Source organism: Haemorhous mexicanus, chromosome 10 (assembly GCF_027477595.1).
Source record: "Haemorhous mexicanus isolate bHaeMex1 chromosome 10, bHaeMex1.pri, whole genome shotgun sequence".
Taxonomy (NCBI): Eukaryota; Metazoa; Chordata; class Aves; order Passeriformes; family Fringillidae; genus Haemorhous; species Haemorhous mexicanus.
Window position 1 is genome coordinate 2,618,814 of NC_082350.1, and position 13,672 is coordinate 2,632,485.

At 50.2% G+C, this 13,672-nt stretch overlaps 1 protein-coding gene across 6 annotated transcripts in view; it reads right to left on the reverse strand.

Moving 5' to 3' along the window:
- ST6GAL1 (ST6 beta-galactoside alpha-2,6-sialyltransferase 1) overlaps nt 1-13,066 on the reverse strand; it is a 45,813-nt gene extending 32,747 nt beyond the window's left edge. For 5 of the 6 annotated variants that reach the window (XM_059854940.1, XM_059854944.1, XM_059854942.1 and 2 more), the window contains exon 1: nt 12,918-13,066. The gene's annotated coding sequence lies outside the window, so the exon portion shown is untranslated. Of the gene's footprint in view, nt 1-12,882 lie in introns of all 6 variants that reach the window. The other variant, XM_059854941.1, reaches the window with a different exon arrangement.
- Nucleotides 13,067-13,672: the final 606 nt, after the last annotated feature.

Here is a 13,672-nt window from a genome sequence, read left to right on the forward strand (position 1 = left end):
TCAGCATAGCTGCATCCCTGAGAAGCACTTCACTGAGCAAGGGGTCAGCCATCACAAAAACTGAGGGAATTTGCACAGGCAGACTCCCAGGACAGCTGTAAGGCAGCCCAGAAAGGCTGGATGAGTAATGGTGAGCCAGAGCCCCAGCACTTTCACATGCCAGGCTAGAAGTCCCCAGCCTGCAAGCTCAGCAGGATGCCCTTGCTGCAGGCTGTGTTCACAACAGCCTTTGTGGCCTGCAGAAAGGGTGCATTTAAGTGAGAAAAATGATGCAAAGGGCAGATAAAAGGGATGGAGAGAAGCACAGACAATTGAACAAGGCCAGCACACTGGTTGTCCAGCCAGGCAGCAGTTCTTCAGGGGCAGCAGTTTTAAAAACATATAACAATCCACCTCTGGCTACCTGCTCCCTGCTGAAGTCTTGCCTTTTTAGATGACTGAAAAGTGAGCCCAGGGATGCCACCAGAGGCAATGCAACTTCTGCTGTGGCAGAGCCTGGGCAGCCACAGAGCTGTAAGAGGAAGCACAGCAGCCAGGCTGTGGCCAAGGGAGCTTCCCAGCCATCCACCCACTCCTTCCTGCTGACAGGGCAAAACACTCAAAAATATTCACCAGCATCTTTGGGAGGCAAAAGGATCAAGGGGACATGTGCCCCTGAGCAAAGCAGGACAGCAAGAGTGCCAGCTCAGGAGCACCTCTGAGAGCCCAGCACCTGCCAGACGTGCACAGAGCCCATGCTGGCTGCTGAGAGCCACCAGCTGCAGGGTGGGCAGTGTCCCTTGGCAGAGCTTGAATTCTCAGCACTAGTTCTGAAAGCCATGAGCACAGAGTGATCAGACCTCCTTGCCTTTTGGTCAAAGCAGAATTTGAGGAATTCATCAACACAACATTTCTACATGGCAAATTTAACCATCAGGAATACAAGCAGATAATTACTGAAAGAGGCAAAAGCTTGAAAGATGACAAGGTTAAGTAGGGGCCTAAAATTACCCCCTGATTCATAACAGTGTAAAAGTCTTCATTAATTTATCATTAATTCTTCTTCCCTCCTAACACAGAGGATCTATATGGAAGGATCCTGGAGAATGCTATAAATTAAGTACCAGCCCAGAGTTTGTCTGCCTGAAGGGATTTAATACACTCTAGTAACATCCAGGCTCCAATGTGACAGGTCTGTGCACAGCCAGTAATCACCAGACTAGACTGTGGCACCAGGAGGAAGAGGAGGCAAGAGCCTCCTGTGTCATTCAGCATCCCTCCCACTGGTAGTCAACAGAGACTTATGACTTTTCTTTTTTCCTATGAGTGAGGAATTATTTCTCCTTCCCACCTTCCCAGCTACAGCTTAACCAACAGCCTGATGGAAGCTTTGGCAGAGGAAAACATCCCGCTGCCTGTTGTCTTGTAAAAGAAATGGTATTTGTTTACTGCTTCCTTGTTAATGCTGATTCATCCCAAAGCTAGAAATCTTGCCACCACAACTCCTGCAGAATACAATAAGCAAAGCCCTGTCTGTCAGGTTAATTACAGTTAAATGGAAAATCATTAAAGCCTCTGCAGAGCACAGCACCAGCCAGGAATGCCCCCAAGCCCCAAAGCACCGAGGCTCAGATGGGGGCCAGCATGGCTGGGGGGGAGGCACAGACACTGGCTGGGGAGCAGGGACATGAACAATGCCACCACTGGCAGGGACAGCAGTACCCTCTGGTCATGTCAGTCAGATGAGAAAATGTGAGGAACAAAGAAGCCAGGATGGAGCAGGTCTACCAGACACAGGGGAGTGGGATGTGAAACCCAGACAACATCACAGACCAGAGGTGGAATGGGATGCTGAAGAGCTTCAGACCAGGACTGGTCCATGAAGACCACGAAGGCAAGGAGTGGAAAGCAGGCTGGGAACAAGCCTAAAGAAAAGCACTGACTGGAGCAAATAAACACCTGCTCTCAGGTCACTGACAGAGCCCATGGCTCCTTCCCCTGGTAAACCAGCCAACAAATCCTGTCTGCACAGCCTAGTCTCCCCACCAAGGCTCCACAGGGAGGTCAATGTTTTACTGTCCATGCTTCATCCCCATGCCTGGGGATGATTCAGGCAGGATAAGCCTGTGTGGTGGACAGCCCAGCTCCCTCCTCTCTCCATAAAATACACAAAAAAGACCTAATCCTGCCCCTCATTTTGTCACAGCATACTCCTCTCACACAGCAGAAGCACTCAATGAATGACAGCACTGAAATAACGTTTTACCTGGGTGGGGGTTTTTTTCCAGCAGATTTTTTTTTTTAAGGTGTAGTAAATAAGGTACAAAAGCCAGATAAAGTCTCAGGAAAGGCAAACCAAAGGTGACAAAAAAGTGATTCCTGCCTTGCTTCTTTTACAGCTGCTATGAAACCAAACAAACTTTAAAATAAACTTCTGACATCCTTAGTTGCCAGACCCTGGCAGAAGGACAGACCCATGATCAGCTCTGCACATGGGCTGAGCTCTCAGCCACAGAACTGCACTTCATGGACATCAGAAATGAAGAGGAGAGAACTCCTGGCAGCTTCCCCAAAGAGCACCTAGAATTGGCTGAGTACCCTGTGCGTGCCTCAGCTCCCCATTTACAGAGCTGCTTTCCCACAAGCACACCATGAACTGCAGCTGCTCAGACATTTATGAGCAGCACCATGGAGGAGCATATTGGACAACTCGTGTTTGTGTTCTCAGGGCAGGGCTTAAGCACACAAGTAAAGCACAACCTCAGAGCTGCAAAAAGGAAAATGAAAACCCCAACTAACAACTATAAATACAGATCAGTGATGCACAGTGAGCAAGGCAGCATCAAGCCAAGCAGCAGCTGTGAAACCACGCAATCAGAACCTGCAGTGCACAGAGGTCAGATTTGGGCTGTAAACTTAAAAACTGTCCTGCCTTCTGAGAGCCTGGCTTTGCAACCCCTTCTGTATTTCCAGAGAAAACACAGAAGTCCTTCCACTTTCATTAAAGACCTATTCTCTTTTATTAAAGCAAGTTCTAGGACAAGACAAGGGCTACTGCAGACCACTGGCAGTTAATTCTGTAAGTTGGCAGCTCGTGCTTAAACAGAAGAATGATCATCATCTCAGAGGAATTGGCTCTGTGCAAATACTGTAACTTCAGCAGCACCACAGAAGGGCAAGAATCCCCAAACCACCCCTTCTGCAGAAGAGAGGCTTGGAGACCAAGAACACCGAGAGCAGCAAAGGCACTCAGGCAGTGCCTTAGTCAGGGATCTGAGACTGATGTGATCACTGCTGCCAGACCTCAACCTCTGCTGCCCAGAACAGGGGTAGGAAATGAAAATCCAGTTACTTATTGCTAGGCTGGCCACAGGCCTGGGGAAACACAGACCCAATTACCAGGACATTACTGGGATACCCTGGACAGGAAATCCCTTGCTGCTGGACTTTGCTCTCAGGAACAGAGAAATTCACCTGTTGCAAGGCAAGCTGAAGCAGGACTTGGTCTCCCCCACACCTCCAGGATAAGATGCAGCAAAAGGGACACTGCCAAGCCCCACAGCCACAGCACAAGCAGGAGCCATGCCATGGCCATGGAGAAAGATGACCTGTGCAAGTGATGGCTGAACAAACCTCTCACCCAGCCACAGCCTCATCCCAGCAATGGCCCAGCAGGATCCTTTTCCCACACCTACCAACTTTCTCACTGCTTTCCCCAAGTACTGCAGTACCAATATTTCCATTTCAAGCCCACCTTGCTCAAGATGAAATGAGCTTCCTTGAGCCTCCACCCCAAACCAGAGACAAAGAATCTCTTTCTCCAATTTAGCTTCTCCACAGGCCTTTTTAAAGGGGGTAGTTTCTGCAGCTCATCAGCTCTGCACCATTACACCTACTTTTTGACACAAATACACAGCTAATAGTCTCCTGGTAACTGGCTATAAAAAAATTCATTAGAACTACTGATAACACCAACAGCTAAATTCAGTTTTGTGAAAAATAATACGTGCAACTACAGAGAAAAGAGGCAGAATGTATTTGGACATTTGGAGAGTGGGTAGGGGTTTTCACAGTGGTATTTTTGGTTTGGGATTTTTATTTTTCACAAGAGTTTGTTTTCATGAAACCTCAGAGAAAAAGCCAAAGATGTGGGAGGGCTAAAAGATGCTCAAGAACCAGAGAGACTGAAAGCTGTCTAAGAGATGGCTGCTTAGGAATCTGGCAGGAGCTGAAGGGGGGCTACAAGGAGCAATACCAGAAGGAAGAGAAGGCTTCTAGGAGCATGTGGGTTGCTGGGAATTTGGCCACGGGAAATGCTCCGAAACAACTTCAAGACTGTAAGACACAGCATTAAAACACTCCTCTGGGGCAATCTCAGAGGAGGGGAAGCAGGATATGATCACCTTCTCACACAGCCTGAGTTCTTCACTTCAGAAAAACAGGCAGCGCTGGAAAAAGCAAGCCACAAACAGCCTGTGGTTATTGAAACCCTGGCAGGTGGGCTTAGGGCAGCCACGGTGGTCCACACTCTCCAAAAGGCACCACCACCATCCTGCAGTCTCCAGCACCAGCTGGCCAAGAACAGCACAAGCACTCAGAGGAATGTGGAGGGCTGGCAAAACTCTCACAGCTGCTCCCCCCACTTACTGGGAGCCCTGTGTAGCGTTTAAACACACCCCACGTTTGTTTTTCTCCAGATCGGGGAGCTGCAGCAACCAGGGGAAATCCACGTGGGTAGAATGCGGGAAGAAAGACCAGAGATGTTCTGACAGCAGCGACTGGTTCGATGAGCTCAGCCCCGATCCGCTCCCGGCCGAGGTGCTGAGACCGGCTCTGGCACACGGGCAACCTGAGCAGGGCTGGGCCAGAACAAGCTGGGACACAGCGGGGACAGAGCCGGCCCCTTCCCGCCCCGCAGCCTCGGAGGCAGACACCCCACGGAGCACGGTGTTTCTGTCCTCGGTTCCCACCCCACGAGCAGCAGGACACGACCTTCACGCCTGAGAACACCTCCCAGATGTGAAGCTCGGGCAGCAGCAGGACAATGTTTAGGTGCACAATTAAGCATCTGCAGCATCACCTGCAGGTTTGACTTGCCGTCCTCACCCAGCATAAAACCTCAGCCCAGAGGTCGCAAAGGAACAGAAGAGGCGGGGGGGGGGGAAAGGCATTTCTGCAATACCTCAAATAAGCGAGGCTTCCGGAGTGTTGTCTGCATGAAGACAGATGGGAAAAATCAAGCCAAATTAGTGCCACAAATTAATTTTAAAAGTATGAGTTGATATGCATTGCTGACCTTGGTACACTCCCACATCTGTAGCCATGGTAAGCTTAAATTTCCTTCATTTCCATTCACTTCCAGCATGAACTAAACTAATTTTCATTAAGAGAGTCCAGGCTGAAATGTAGCACCATTTCTGACATCAATTTTTCTAACTATTCCTTAATTAACCTCTCTGAATTTTTCTCCTTAGATTGCAAGCATACGATTATCTGTCTAATTAAACAATTCATCCATGAATATCTAATAAACAGTTAGCCAACTGCACTCCCCTAATAACGAGGCAAGCTTCTTAACCTTGGAACATGCAGTTCATTTGAAAGAGACAGGTCTTTTGCCAAGTGATTTACAAAGTGGTAAGGAGTCTCCAAAATTGAGAGTGGAGCGATAAAACACTTGAAAATTAATTTGACTGTTACCCCAGGTGCAGACTTTAAGGGGTTCACCTCAATTTTTAAAAACGCACTTCTAACCACATTTGAAATTGCTGAGCCACATCTACAGAACCTAAAATAATTGCTGCTCCACACCCACACTACGTCATAAAAAAAAAAACCAGAAGATACAAGTAACAAGTGCTCTGAAAATCAGCAGATAAATCTGCAAAAAGTTACATGGCATCCAGAGGGTTCTCCCACCTTTGTGCTCTGCTCAGACCCCAGCCTGGCCGTGGTCCCTGCACACAGCACCTGCAGCCACTGCCAGCTCCAAGCTCCATCACCTTTAGATGCTACTCCATCCACAGGCTGCTGCTCAGTCTGCAGGAGTCAGGACAGCTGTTCTTTATCAAACATTAAATTCAATCTGAAGAGCCTAAAACTGCCAGTGATCCCTCACTTTGTCCCATTAGCAGAAAGTATGACTGACCCATCACACAAGGCATCCCAGCCACTGCTCTTCCTTCCTGTCTGACTGGGGACTCCCATGTCTCTAAAAATACCCTTTCATGTCACAGGCACAAGCAACACTTATTTCTACCAATTCCATTTTTGCCTTTGGGAATCCCCCTGTCCAACTGAAACCTGTCCCTGCAGCATTAGTTGGAAGCAAGTCATAACACATCCCTTCCTGGGGAGGAGGTTTCCCTCCACAATGGGTTCTGCTCAGAAAGGTGCAAGGCAGCTCCCCAGGCAGCCACAGACTTCACAAAATAAATGTTATCAAGCTCTGGAATAAATTTGTTAACCAGTCACTCTGATGATCTTCCCAAAAAAGCAACACTCTCATGGACATGAGCATTTGTGAAAAGTGGATTTCAAGATTGCAAGAATGGCTGTTAATAAGAAACAAGCTTCATACTCACAGACACCATCATCTGAATGAGAGCAAAACCCTTCCAGCACCTTCCAGAGTCTCATAAGACATCAAATATTCATCAGAACTACCAGCCCAGAGGAGCCAGAACACAACTTTTCCATCTTCGCTACATTTCTGCTAATGGATCTCACTCACAAAGTGTCCAACTCCCTGACAGTTATTTACACTGAAGCTCTGCTGGAAAAGGACAAATATAAAGCTATATAAAAATGTAAGCAACACAAAAAATATAAAGCATCATAGACTCATCTCAGAAGGTTTTGGGTTGGAAGAGACCTTAAAGCTCATCTTGTTCCCCTCCCCTGCCATGGCAGGGACACCTTGCACTATCCCAGGTCGCTCCAAGCCCTGTTCAGCCTGGCCTGGGACACTTCCAGGGATGGGGCATCCACAGCTTCTCTGGGCACCTTGTGCCAGGGCCTCATTAGAGGAATCTCTTCTAATATCCAATCTGAATTTACTCTCTGCCAGTTTGAAGCCATTCCTCCCTGTCCTGTCCCTGCAGGCTCTTGTGAAAAGTCCCTCTCCCCCTTTCCTGCAGGCTCCCTTCAGGTACTGGAAGGCCACAACGAGGTCACCCTGATCCCTTCTCTCCTCCAGGCTCAACAATCCCAATTCTCTCAGCCTTTCCTCACAGGAGAGGTGCTCCATCCCTCTAATAATGCTGGTGGCCTCTTCTGGACTTGCTCCAAGAGGCCAATGTCCTTCCTGTGCTGGGGACCCCAGACCAGGAGGGGTCTCATGAGACCAAGAGGAAGATTTTATCCCAACAATTACAATCTTGTACATCTAAATTTTGAATTTCTTTAAGACCCCTTGCAAGCACAAAGAATGGCAGGAACACAGTCAGGTCACAGGGATAACCAAGAATTAACAAGAATTAAAATCTTGAATTTAGGAAGAACTAATCTGTGAGGGAAGGAGATAAAACCAAAAACCAACCAAGTAAATAAACTTTAACCCAACTTAGTTAACAAAGGATCACACCCAAATTTTCAGTCTTGCAAGGCAATGCAGCTCACAGCATGAAGATATCTTCTCTGAGAAGTTTTTTATTAATTTATTCATTTAAGATATAAACTAATTGCTTCTGGGATGCTCTATGCCTTCATAAGAGAGCAGCTCAGGCAACAGAGCTCCACTTGTAGCCTTTCCTAAAGATTCTGCCTTACAAACAAATTTAGAACAAAAAAGTCATTACTCTGATGCTGTACATTAAATGTTATTTCAAGGTAAAAGCAGGTCCTTGAGATTACCAGGAGGAAACCAGGACCACAGATGTCTTTTAGCCCCCAGGAGATCCATTTTAGAAAGCTGTCGTTGCTGCACAACTGCCACAGCATTTTCTGTTGTCATCCCATCCCAGTGAGGGCCATCACACGCTCCCCACACATCTGGGACTCCGCTGGCTCACACAGGGCATTTACAGAAAGTCCAGGGAACACAGTCAGGTTGATTGGAACCCCTCTGATTTCCTAATCAGCAAACACTGTACCACAAAGACACAAAGGGCAAGCTGCAATGCATATTAAAAAATTAATCACTGCTGTCAACAACTCTTATTTTTCTGCAAAATTTTACAGCTGACAAACCAAACTGCTGCAGCCACTGTAAGCAGAATGGATGCAATATTAAAGAAGGGAGCATTAGCTTGTTTCCAGTTTCCACCAGCCCCAGGAGTCCCAGGCACAAGGTGGGCTCTGTGACAAACATGCCTGCCAGTGCCCAGGGATCAGTGTGGGATGTACAGACAGACAGACAGGCACCCTGTGCTAGGGGCATTCGGGATCTCCACGGCCTCAGCAGCACTGAGGTACCAGGAGCAGCTTTGCTCAGCTCATTTTCAGTAGCTGCCAGCTCCCAGAGCTAACACTCATTAGGAGCACAGAGAAACAGCAGTGTGGCACAGAGCTCCCTTCTGTCTGTACAGACAAACCATCCCCAGGCACAGGAGTCTGGGGCACAAGGTAGAAAAGCAGAGGCCTCCCTGAACTTCAGCATACTGCTGTTAGAAGGTGAGCTCTTATGTGCAATGTTTCCAATCTCTCAAACAGACCTTTTTATTTTAGCTATTTATAGAAAAAGAAACTGCAAGATGCTGTGCTGCAGCTTTCCACACCAACCTCTGTTTGAGAACGGAGGTTGTGGGAACTTGTGAGTAACACACCACAAGCAAACCCTGAAGACCACTGGATGACTTGGTGGCAGAGCTGTTAATTTCAGAGAAACTCCAAGCCAAGCATCCCAGGCAAACACATGACCTTCCAAATGCTGCAGAGGGACCAGCAAACGCCAGCTAGGCAAAGGCACCTCTTGGAACCTGCTGAGACAAAAAACTACAAGGCAGACCTCCTCTGTTCTGGTGTCACAGAAGAGCTCCTGGACAGCCACAGAGCCAAATTATGCTCCATACCCAAGAAGTGCATGTGAACATGCTGCTGTACACACACACTCCACCCAGAAGGACCTTCACCATGGCCCATGCTACAGGTACGTGCTGGGAAGCGCACACACACATGGATTTCTCATGGCTTCCCAGCATCCTTCAAACCAAAGACTCTACCCTGCAGAGCTGGAATCATAATGACAGGTAGAAATGGGCTCAAGTGTTGCATTAAATCAGCCAAGTCACTGCTTTGCAGACACTGTTCTGGACTCTCCTTTTCATCATCGTTCACCTCGTTGCTCTGGGAATCAGCAGGAAAACTCATCTGCAAGTGGAGCCAGCAGATGTGCATTCATATTCAGTGCCATCAGTGACCCACAGGGAGGGACTGTACAGAAGCTTTGGGTTCACAGCTCACCAAAGGCCGAGCTACGGCACACATTCAGAAAGGGAATAAACTTTCATTTTTACTTACAACCAAGTGGCTCAAACATGTAAGTTTTTCCAAGGTTTTTAATCACGCAAGTGATTAGAGGATCTGATAACAATGATCCCTGCTGGCTTGACATCTAAGAGCACTTTATACAGAAGGCATCTCATTTCATCTTCTAGGTTTTTTTTTATCAGCACAATTATAATTAAAAGAACATTCAAAGGAACCACTTGTATTTCACACTTCATTGACAAGTTACCCAGTCAAGTAGCACAGACTTCAAGCACATCTGAAGCCACCAGGAATGTTCTTCAAACACAACCATGTCCAGCCACTGGGCCACCTCACAGTGGGAAGCAAAGCCTGTCCTTGGTGAAGCAGTTACAGTGAAAGCTGTAATATGTAGGTCAGCGTTCTAAGAAGGGCTGTGACTAAGACAAAGTATCAGATTGATTCATAATGCTCTCTGATGGCTAATCCTGTGCAAAATTGTGATTTACATCCCTCTTCCAAAATCTGAGGGCTACGGAAAGGTCTGGATACTTTGAAAAAGATCATCAAAACAATTCTGTCAGACCTATTACAGTGATCTTTACAAATGTTGAGTAGAGCACAGGAAAATGACATTTTCACTGGTGGCTGTGCACATCACTGAACCTCTCCTGTGGAAAGGGACGAGGATCATGACTGTAGCAGCACTTCTGCCCTTCTACAAGCTGCCAGTGCAACTGGGTAAGGGTGTGAGGAGAAGCCCTGGTGATCAAAGAACTTGAGTTCATTCATGTCCTCCACATCAGTCAGCCTGAGAGCAAAGGGCAACACAACCTGGCCCATTACCATCCCTGGCTGGCTTCCCCAGCCCAGAGCAGGACAGGAGCTGGGTGAGACTGTGCTGTGGCTGAGGTGCCTGTGTGGGTGTTGGGGACACACCCTTGGGTGCAGGGCTGCCTGTCCTCTGACAGAGCCACAGGGACATGAACCTCTGAATGCACAGCCATCAGCTCCTCTGCAGCACTGTCTCAAGGACAGTTAAGATGCAGAACATTACTGGCTGCATCTGCTCTGCCCTTTGTTAGGCCACCCCTGCCCACCTCATACTGGCACCTCTAATTCCTCTCATGTATTCCCAGCTCCTGCAGGAGATGACTCTGCCAGCAGTCACTGCAAAACAGGGTTTAAGTCCTCACCTATTCTGTCCCTAGAAAACTAGCTCTCCATGAACAATGATACACCAGCATTTCCACTCTTTGGTTTTAACCAAGTTACAGAGCACACAAACAGCAGCCACCAGAGTGGGCAGCCTGCTCAAAGCCACATCAACAAATATTTTTGTGTCCAGGAATTAAGTAGATATGATCAGATATTCCTCTTTTCTGAAACCTAACCTCACATTTGCTGCCAGCAGGAGACACATACACACCCAGCTGAGCACTGCAGCTCCAGTTATAATGGGGCAGCTTACTAATGTGAGCATCTCCATTTTCAGGCCAGGCATGACTTTTGGCAGAGGACCCTGCAATGTTCCCACTACACCCACAAAACACAGCTCCTTCCACTGTATTTAGCTTACCTAAGAGAAGCAACCATTAAATGAGAGAAGAAAAGCAGAGGATAGATTTCTCCGGAGCCAAGCTGCAGCCTTGTACGGCTGCCCTGTCCCCAACACCAACAGGGCACACACCTTGGCACTACAGAGCTGCTCATCCCTGCAGCACCATCACCAAACCAATTTATTTGCTGAACCAGAAGAAAACACATGATTTGTCTCGACTCAGCAGCTGCATCACCCCCAGAGCAGTGGTTGATGCCCAGGTGAGGCGATCAGGTGCCCAGAGCAGAGCAGACCTGGGGATGGGCTGCCTGCCCTCTGACATCCCCACAGGGGCTCACTCCAACCCCCCAGGCTCTCACCCTCCCACAAGAACTGCAGCTAACAGGAAAAGTCTGCCTCATTAGACACTCTTGGCCTCTGTCCCAGAGGCCTTTTGGGGAAGATTTTTCCTACTAATATTCTTCCTCCTGGGGAAGATTTAGCATCACTCATATCTATATGAGTCCCTCATTTGGAGCTCCATCTAAACCTTCCCTGACACAGTGACCCAGGGCACTGTGATGAAACAAGAGGGATGAGAGTATTTTGTCCCAGATGCCAGTAGATGAGGAGGACTTTCTGAGATGCACTACCAAGGTCAGTACAATACTCAGTTTTTGCAGCAAGAGCTGAGGACAGAAAGCTGTCCCTCTCCCCCTCAGTAACACACCTTATACACAATTACCCCATTCCACTGGGGTCTCCTTCCACTGACTCCCCTCTGAGAGCAGGAGGATGCAAGGAGCAGCCTTGCATCACAGTACTCCCACCTATTTAAAGTTATCCCAGCTCAGGAAAAGTATTCCAGGCTAGCTACCAGTCTTTAGGCAAGTGCAGTCCTGTGAGTGTGCCACTAAAGGAGGAGTCACACGGAGAGAGTTAGACTCATTCCTCACACATTAATAGGCAGCTCTGGTTTCTCACTCCCTCACAGCCAAGAAAATCTCCTGCTACATCCAGCTGCTCTGCCATGGCACCTTTCCCCTTGCAGATATTTCTGTTTTGACACTGTCAGTGATTAGATCCAGTTGCAGCAAGCAGATATGGAAACAGCATAAAGCAGCAGCAGCTCCCACTCCTTCAGCCCCTGGTCCCCATCCGATTTACCAGGGGCTCATAAATGCAGGAACAGAGATTTGCCCTGAAAGACTAGTACACGGCAGCACAAAAAAACACACTACACATTATTTATTCTCTCTGCAGCCTGACCTGCTGTGCGCTAGTAGAGATGAATGCAGCTACTTCTAAAATTACTCACAGATTAAATCCCTTGCTAGGACTGGCGGGTCCCTGCGGGCTGACCCAGGCCAGCAGGGATCTGTCAAATTCAGGCAAGGGTGAGCACAAGCCGGAGGCAGGAAGGGGCCGGGGTTTGCCTCATCCCACGCCCATCCTCTTTCCTCAGAGCCGCCACCGGCCGGGCTCCGCAGCCACCGGGGACTTCTGTGCTGCCAAAGCGCCGGCGAGAGCAGCAGGAGCAGGGGGGACAGGCAGCCCGGGCAGCCGCCGCCATACACATCTGCCGCTCTTAGAAGTTTATAGTGATGGGTTATAAGCATAAATAATAAGAAATAAGAAAAGTTACGCCGCAGCGGAGCTGGCGCTCGTCCGCCCCACGCTGCCCGCCGGAGCCCACTCACACCCGGGGGCCGCCTCACGCCAGAGCCGAGACCCCCGCGGGCGGCGGGACCGGGCACGGCGGGGCACGGCCCTTCCCGTCCTCCCGCGGCACCTGCGAGCCCCGGGGCACCTCAGCCTCGCCCACCGCCAACCCTCGGCGGCTCCTTCACCGCCAGCCCGGTCCTGCCGCCCCTCACTCACCACCACCCCTCAGTCGCTCACCGCCAGCCTGGTCCCGCCACCCCTCAGTCGCTCACCGCCCCTCAGGCACTCACCGCCAGCCCGGCCCCGCCGCCCCTCAGGCACTCACCGCCGACCCTCGGCCGGCCCCTCACTCACGGCCGCCGCCCGCCTTTGTTGCCGCCGCCGCGGCCGAGGCATTTAAGGCGCTGAGGCGGGGGGAGGCGGGGGCCGCCGACCGGGGGAGGCGCCGCCGCCGCCGCCAGCCCGGCGGGCACGGGGCATCCTCCTCGCCCTCCGCCCCTCACGGCACAGCTGCGGAGAGGAGGAGCGGCTGCCCGGGAGCGACAGCCCCGAGCCCAGCCCGGCCGGGGGAGCGGCGGGTGGCAGCGGAGCGCAGCCCCAGCCCCAGCCCGAGCCGCGGGGCTGGCTCGGTGCCGCACACGGCCGGACAAAGTGCCGCACACCCCGCAGCACCCTCGGTGCGAGCCCCAGCGCCGGCCCTGAAGTGCCCGCCTGCCCCGGGGAGCAGAGCGTGGAAAGGCACAAAAACGATCGTGCCCCGTTACGGACGCGGCAGAGCCCCGCTGGCAGAGCTGCCATCTAACTCCATCACTGTGGGCTTGTTTCGAATTTGCACCGCAGATACATCAATAGTTCATTAGCGAGCCGCAGGCAGCTGCCCCCAGCACCGATTTCAGTGCTGCCCAGGGACAGAGAGCCGTTCGGGCCACGGCTCCCTCAGGGCACCCCCTGCACCCCCAGGGATGCGCAAAGCATGGAAAATGGGGCACATGGCTACTGCCTGCCTGCAGCTGGCTACTGCCTTAAACTGCTTTTGGCCTCTTCTCTGTCAAGCAAAGCACAAGCAGGGAACAGTGCGTG